Here is an 8,820-nt window from a genome sequence, read left to right as displayed (position 1 = left end):
CACGCTCGAGACCCAGCAACGCCATATGTGACCGGGGCGGGAGATGTACCGAAACCATCAGTCCCAGATATAGTAGGCGGGATCCAAATGGAATGAGGGCCGGACCCAAACCAAACCTTACCACTGTCCACCCCTGCTTCATTTGTGGGCTCATGGTACCTGTGCGAGGGACTGCCCCCCGTCGGGACCAAAGTCCGGGGTGGACAACAACGACCACATGATCGTCACCGTCAACCCTGTCCCCCTACGGTAACCCTGGAAATGGATCGACGCATGCCTCAATACCCCAGGAACCCCGATGTACCCTCTCTGGAGGGAGCCCGGGATACGACAGCCAATACTGACGGGACCCGAGAGCCTCGAGAGGGACCCAGGTGGTGAACCTGGGAAACGGGAGCCCCAATGGTGGACGGACTCGTAAACCAGACCCCGATTCGTTCATGGTCGACACCAGAGGCCACAGGTATCCACCATCGGGGACCTGAAACCATGACAATCCCACACCCCTCTCCACTCGAACCCTGACTACCATGGGGGTTCTCGGGAATAGAAAGACCAACCCCTTCACCACCCCCTTTGCCGCTCACCATCCTGGGGGCAAACCTTCTACCACTCCCCTCCTATATGCCCCCACCAAGTGCCCCACCAACCTCATGGTAGAGACATCCTGAGCAAGATCAACTGCCACATCAGCTGTTCCCTCCGAAGGAACTTCAATGACTACAGAAGCCGACCAACCCCTCCAGATAGTGCTGGTGCATGAACCCCCGCCCCTGAGCCCCACCGTCAGACGTATATTGGATTCGGAACATGACTACCACGGGACCGACTCAAGCCCCTAGAAGGAAACGTATCGAGAGTGGGGGCCCCCTGGATCCAGCAACAGGGGAACTTCTACCCACCGCACGACCCCCCTCCACACACCCTCAATGTCCTTCGTGACCCAGACGAAAGCTACGACGAACAATGGAGGCCGCACCATGGAGGGAACCGGCCAGAAGTGCCTCTACGAATCAATGTACATCGGACCTGAGGGGGTGGCGGCCCCCACCCTCCTCACCCCGGATCAAGAATACTGGTACCGTCTCAAACCCGAGTCCCGACCCACGTGACCCTGGCAGTAGCCAAGCACCACACGGCCATGAAGCTGGGGCCCATGATCTGCCGAGCGACTCAGTACGAGAGTGGGGCCCCCACCGACAACCCCCACATACCTAGCCCCTGACAAAGGCTTGATCCGAGTCTCCTTCCCCAGACGGCCCTCCTGGGGGGTGGCAGAACGAGTGGAGCGCGACCGAGCCGCTCGCACCCGAGGAAGCTGACCCCGACGTAAAGAGCATGTTAGACGACCTCCTCAGAATCTCTGGCCACCGGCGCCTACGACATAGGGTTTACCCCCCAGCACAACATCCAAATACCTATCAAACCCGATCAAACCCCGATTCACCAGCCCCAGTACAAGGTCAGACCCGAGGCAGAAGCAGGGATCACGGCCACCATACAGGGCCTCAAAGAGGCAGGAGTGCTGCCGAACCCTCTCAGTCTCTTTGGAACACCCCCGATTCTCCCAGTGAAAAAGGCGGACGGACTCACGTGGAGGATGGCCCATGATCTCCGTCTAGTAAACGACGCCACGTAAGGACCCCCCGAGAGGGTGCCAAACCCGCATGTTGCGCTCCACGTAGTCACCCCGACCACCTCTGGTTCTCTGCAATAGACCTGGCCAACGCCTTCTTCTGCATCCCCCTGGACAAAGACTCACAAGACATCTTCTCTTTACCTGGAGGGGAGAAAAACTCACCTACACCCGAATGCCGCAGGGGTACCGATCGACCCCCACCATATTCAACGACTGTGTGCGGAAGGACCTCAAGGACACTGTACTTCCCGACGGAGTGGTTATGGTCCAATATGTAGACGACATCCTGCTCGCTGCTGCCTACCAGACAAGCCTGTGTGGACGCTACCAAGAGACCCTGCTCGAGACCCTAGGAAAGCAGGGTACAAGGTCAGCGGGCCCAAACTACAGCTGGTCCGGCCCATGGTTAAATTCCTGGGGAGGTTGGTCGGAGGAGATACCAGAGACATGAACCCAGGACACCCGAGAAACCATCCTGAATTACCCAAAACCCGCCACTGTTCAGCAAATGTTGGCCTTCCTGGGGCCTGTGCAATTACAGCCGCCAGTACACTCCCGGACTTCACAGAGCGAACGTCCGAACTCCGCCAGATGGTCCAACCACAGCCGGGGCCCGACAACCTACTGGCCCCGCTGGAATGGGACCCAGGAAGAGACACCCGCCTTCCATCACTGAAGCAGGCCCTCCACTCCACCGCCGCCGCCCTCCAAGCCCCCGACTATACGATCCCCTTCCATCTGGACGTCACACAGAGGAACGGAAAATGTAGAGGCCAACCCTCTTGGCAGCAAAGGCCGCACCCGAAGGATCCTCCTCTACCACAGCTCGGCCCTACCCACTCCGGGCCTAGGACTCCCTCACTTGCGCCAGACATCTCATGGCCATCGCCTCGCCCTACGAAAGACACAGTTCCTCACCATGAACAACCCAAGGTGGTGCACACCACCCACGGAGTTAAGGCTGCGGTGGAGAGCTCGCTCTTCACCCTGTCGACCGCCATCACCCAGATCCGGTTTGACCGAGGCCCTGACAGATCCCTCGGTGAGCTACTCAACGAAAGGAGTGATATGACCGGAGAGTATCCGCAGACACTGACGGCACCCCCACAACTGCACGCCTCGCAATCCGTCGGAACTCCGAGCACGAGCACGACCAGGTCACCCCTAGAAACACCCAAAACAGTGTGGTACACCGACGGCTGCTGCTACAAGGATGACCTGGGAACCAACATCGCCTCTTGGGCGGTGGTGGAACAGGGGCCGACAGGGGTCTGCCACACCAGACACTCGGGGGATACTCCCGGAGTATCCCTCGGCCCAAATGGCTGAACTCACGGCCATGGTCGTAGCCCTCGAAGCCGCGAAGGGCCTACGCCTCGAACTTTACACCGACAGCAACTACGTGTACGAGCTCTGCCATCTGAACGCTACCCAAGCAGAAAGCGGGGGTATGCTGACCTCTACAGGGCGCCTCTGAAGCACAGGGACCATCGTCGTCCGCCTACTCCTCTCTCGCCATCCAGCTACCAGAGTCCTGTGGCCATCATCAAGTGCCAGGGCCACACAAAAGGAGACTCCCTGGTCACCCGCGGTAACAACGTCGCCGATGCGGCCGCCAAGAAGGCGGGGGGCTACACATCCGCCGCTAGTCCTTTCCCTGATGAACCCCCTAGAGGAGGGGCCACACCCGAGGAGCATGAGCGACTTCCTGATATACCTTGCGAGATGCAAGACACGCCGTCCTTATGAGAAAGCACCTGGATCGCACGAGGGATGCACCTCAGGACGAGTCTGAAATCTAACCGCTACTCAGATGGCAAACCGGCACTCAGCTCCCGAGCTCTCTCTCTCATGGCTCGGTCACAGTACCACTCCCGCACCCACCAGGCACCACCGCGACAATGGAGACAATCCGCGAGACTGGTGGCACCCCGAAATGAGAGCCAGCATCCAGGAAGTGATCAGAGACTGTCACGCCTGCCAAATACACAACCCACTCCCAGGCCCACAAACCCCCTAGAGGAGTTTTCCCTGTTCCCCAACTACCCTTCCAAGAACTCTACATAGACTATACAGACATGGGGGCCGGACAAACCGCACCCAGGGGAACGCTACCTCCTGGTGATCGTCGATAGATTTACCAAATGGGTAGAGCCTTCCCCACCCAACGTGAAGACAGCGCGTCCGTGGCAAGATTTTGCTAAATGACATCATTCCCCGTTGGGGCTACCCCAAGCTACTCTGCTCAGACAAACGGGTCCCATTTCTCTAGACGCCAAATTGCAGGAGGTAGAGGCCAGCGTAGGAATAGCACACCGGTTGGCTCCGTCTACCATCCCAGAGCCAGGGACTGGTGGAAAGGGCAAACCGGACTCTCAAAGCGTGATCGCAAAGGCAGTTCACCCTGGGGACACAGGTCCCCAGCAGCAACAATTGCTGCAGGAAGAGCTAGCGGGCTACGCCTCTAAGAAAAAGATGAGCTGGATAGAGGCTCTCCCATTGGCGTTGTTCAGCGTGTGCTCCCATCCTAGCTCCCGGTGCGGGCTTAGCCCCTTCGGTTAGTGACAGGTAGGCCCATGCCTGGGCACATTCTCCCCCCAGGGGCCCAGTACTGGACCACTATCATGAGCCCTCTTAGAATATGTACAGGCCCTGACTCTCGCCTCCCGAGCCTTGTACAACACAGGTCACCTCCCTCCCGACCCCCGCAGAACCCAACCCCGTCCTCGTTAATCCCGGGGATTGGGTCTGGGTCAGGGTCCACAAGAGACAATGCCTTCAGCCACGGTGGGAAGGCCCCTATAAGGTACTTCTGGCCACCCCCTTCTCTGTCTCCCTTTCAGGAAGGAGCGGCGCCCGCTGCACCATCTGTCTACCACCCGCAAGGCCGACAACCCACATGACAGCACCCTGGCTACCGTTCAACGTGACCTCGCACAGCTGCACCATGAGGCCACCACTGACGCCACAGGAGGCCCAGACCAATAGACGTTGCATCATCGGCATGGTAGGAATAACCGGGGCCATGATGGGTTTCTTCTCATCCTGTGGGGAATGGACTTCCATATGGCCATCCCGGCGAAGGCCTTCACCATCAAGCCCCCGTCTACGACGATACAACCCTCATCGGGTCCCCCAACCCAGGGTCCCACACCGCCACAAGAGACAGACACCCCTGCAAGGCCGCCAAGTCCCCCAGCGACCCCTGCCTCAACAAATACGGTGGGCTATCCCTAACCTATACTTATGGTTCCAGCGCCGCCTATACCTTCCTCCTATGCGACGTCGTTCCGTGCGTAGGCGGTACCCGCAGCCTGGGAAAAGTACGATGCATACATCTGCGATGCCCCAAGGGTTCCTTCGCGGGAGTCCAGGGCAACGGGGTAATGGTGTCCCCGGACAACAACCAGGGTTGGTGTCGAGGATGGGGAAATGTACTATGGATGACAGGGGGGCACCAGGGGTACTATGTGACTAACCGCTCTCGGACTCTCCACAGGCCTGACGAGACCGGCCGCACTACAGGCGAATGGCTTCCTCTCGGGAGGCAACGGCAGAATCATCACCCTTACCCTCAGGAACATTACCAGCAACCCTTACCAAGGATGGGGCAACCCCACGTTAGGGTCGACTCGGGCGTGCGGTGTAAACACTGACTCTGCCTATTTTGTGTTCGGGGTATCCCATTCCGGCCCGGACACGGCGGCTTTGTTGAAAATAAATTTCAGAAAGGCCCCCACCACACCCACCGCACAAGCCTCCAGGGCCCACACGACAACTCCTAAACCCCCGGCCCGACCCATAATGGCTCGCGACGGCCCGGTCACGATTTTTGATTTAGATTCCGTGGGGCAGCTCCCCACCCACGATTCCATCGCGCTCGCGACCGGCTACGTAGACGATAACGCATGGCTCAGCTGGATTGCTGCTACGATCCGATTCCAGGGGCTGTCCGACTGCGTAGCCTGTGCGTCAGCTCGCCCCCATCTCATCTCAACCCCAGTACTGTTCGATTTTACCAGCGACCCCATCGGTTCTCACTGCATGTTAGCTCTGTTTGTTACCCCCAAACCGGCCGGCTGCGGCCTCCTTAGCTCTCTGTTTCCACCCGGCCTTAACGACTCACTTCCCCGGTGTACTCCCTTGGGGAGTACACCCACTCTTGCATCAGCAGGGTCGAACGGTAAAAGTTGGGGCGGTACCACCGTCGTGGTGCCACTCCATCACGAACGTTACGCTTTGGCCCAACATGACCAAACCGGGCCTAGGACGCCAAGACCTATTCTGGTCCTGTGACAAATTCACCCTCAGACTTACACTCCCGGCACAATGGTCCGGAACCTGCATTATAGTGCGCTTACTTATGCCCGTCACGCTCTTTACCCGGGGTTCGCCCGGGCCCGACAACCAGACTACCTCTCGACACCGCCGCGACACCGCTCTGACCGACCACTTTGACCTAACCAAGAACACCCCCACGTACATGGATAGCATAGGCATTCCCCGGGGCGTTCCAAACCAGTTTAAGTTAATAGACCAGATAGCCGCGGGTTTCGAGAACATACCCTTATCTCTGCAATAATTCCAATCACCCCCAACAAAAACGTAGATTGCATTAATTACATTCACTACAACGTCCAGCGCCTATCCAACCTGACTCGCGACACGGTAGAAGGGCTGGCCTCACAACTGGCCGCCACCTCTCTAATGGCGTATCAAAAACCGTCTAGCCCTGGACATGTTGTTAGCCGAGAAAGGGGGGGTCTGTTCGATGTTTGGGGCTCAGTGCTGCACCTTCATTCCCAACAACACAGCCCCTGACGGGTCAGTGACAAGGGCCCTGGCCGGCCTTCGAGCTCTTTCCGTCCAGATGGCAGAGGACTCTGGGGTCGACAACCCCATGGAGAAATGGATGACTGATATGTTCGGCAAGTGGAAGGGCCTTCTCATGGCCGTCCTGTCATCCCTGGCTTGCTTTGTCGGGATTGTGGTCTGCTGCGGGTGTTGCTGCCAGTGGCGGTTTTAAGGGGTGGCACGGGGTGGCATTTGCCACCCCAGGTATATAGTTTGCCTCCCCAGTTGCCACCCCATTTTATTTCCAATTAAAGTATCAATTCTAGTTTTCAAACATAGTGGTTTATTCACATAAATGTGCTTACTATCTTCTCTCTGACCCACCCAAGAAGACTACTTTTTAAAACGTCCTCCGACCTCACCCCCACTGGAATTTCTAAATGGTTTCGCCCTTTCTGCCACTCACGCACCGTGACTGCGACCACCGTCTCAACCAGCACCACACGAGTAATCTCACCTGTTGCAATTTCAGCGGCGTGAAAATAATGAACAAAGGAGGGAGAGGTTGGTCAAAATCATTGAAAACCCTTTTCATGTAAACTAAGCCAATACAGCCCTGTACTGAGTCACAATTTTGGAATCCAATTATTTATTTTGGTTTTAGCATAATCCACTGCTAGCATGGTGCGCTAGCGCTATTCGTGTTCCAGACATAGCTAACTAACAACTAGTTCCAAAACTAGCGATAGCAGCTATTTGTCTTTGCTTTGGGGTAGTTATAGTAGATTCATTTTAAAATGTTGTGTTAGTTTGCATAGGTTGCTGTTCATCAGTACAAACGTCAGTACCATAGTAAACATTGCTTACTAGCGACTGGAAACAGCACACACTCGTCCGTGCATGTGTTGTACAGCTGTTATTTCACCGTTACGACTGACTGGTGGTGATCGGGGGAAAGGGGGAATGTGACAGACCAGACGAGTAACTTGTAGAGATGTGTGTGAATGTAACATTGAATTTACAGACCATAGCTACGTGACTTTAATCTACTAACTTCATGTTAATGTCTAATCTAGGTAGGAGACAGCAGAGTATTTTGGTTTTTTTTCACCCCACCCAAAAAAGCAAAGATATTAGAGCAGACAGAGGAGACACCTGAGGGAGAGGATTGTGAGCATGAAGTGCAGGAGAGAGAGGAGGAGCAGCAGGAGCAGCAGGGAGAGGAGGTGCGTGAGCAGCATCAGGAGCAGGAGGGAGAGGAGGTGCGTGAGCAGCATCTGCAGCATGAGGGAGAGGAGGAGAGTGAGCAGCATCTGGAGGGTGAGGAGGAGCAGCAGCAGGAGGGAGAGGAGGAGCGTGAACAGCATCAGGAGCATGAAGGAGAGGAGGAGTGTGAGCATCATCTGGAGGGAGAGGAGGAGCAGCAGCAGAAGGGAGAGGAGTGTGAGCGGCATCAGGGGCATGAAGGAGAGGAGGAGCGTGAGCTTCCACCTGGAGCTCATGGTATGTCAGAGCAGTGTTGCTCAACCTTTGAGTTAGAACTAGTGGTTTGGGGGGTTTGAGAGATCATGAAGCTCATGAGCCATATTTGTATGTTTTGTCTTTTGATGACATGGGCAATAGCAATATAGGCTTTACAATTTTCTTTTGCACATTGAAGTTGCATATTGAACTTGTCCATTAATTAAATATGCATTAGCCTCTCAGGTACTGTATGTGTCAGTGTTTCCCTCACTGCACTAGTGTGTTGAGTTTCTCTCTCTACTTATAGATATATCAAAGACAAAGTTGAAGGACCAACACAGCCACACCTGAAAGCCTTTCCCAAGACCATGCAAGGCTGTGCACTGCGATCTTTCCGCAAGGACTGGTATGCTGAACACACATGGTTAGAATATTCACAAGCACAAAATGCAGCGTATTGTTTTGCTTGCAGGCATTTTGGCTGTTCAAAAGGGCAGGGCACTGTTTTTTCATCAATGGGGGGTTACTCCAATTGGAAAAAGGCCACTAACAAAGATGGGGGGTTTAGTTTGCACAGTAAGTCAGAGGCACATGCAAATGCGATGATGGCATGGGGGGAATACCAAAAAATGGCAAAAAACAAACATCAGTCCTGGGTATGATCAGCAAAACAAATAAAGATCAAATTGAAGAAAATAAGCATTACTTAAAAACTCTAGGTGAAGTGCTGCTCCTCACAGCCACACAAAACATTGCCCAACGTGGTCATAGGGAATCAGAGACATTTTCGTGAAATTTTAAATCTGGTGAGTAAGCATGATCCCTTTATTAAAAAAAGGTTAAAAGAGGGACCTAGAAACGCAACTTACACATCCAAAGCGATTCAAAATGAGATCCTGGACAACTTAGCAGAAATGGTACTG

Source organism: Gadus chalcogrammus, chromosome 16 (assembly GCF_026213295.1).
Source record: "Gadus chalcogrammus isolate NIFS_2021 chromosome 16, NIFS_Gcha_1.0, whole genome shotgun sequence".
Classification (NCBI taxonomy): domain Eukaryota; kingdom Metazoa; phylum Chordata; class Actinopteri; order Gadiformes; family Gadidae; genus Gadus; species Gadus chalcogrammus.
The sequence above is the reverse complement of the archived record's forward strand: the minus strand, read 5'-3'. Positions refer to the sequence as shown.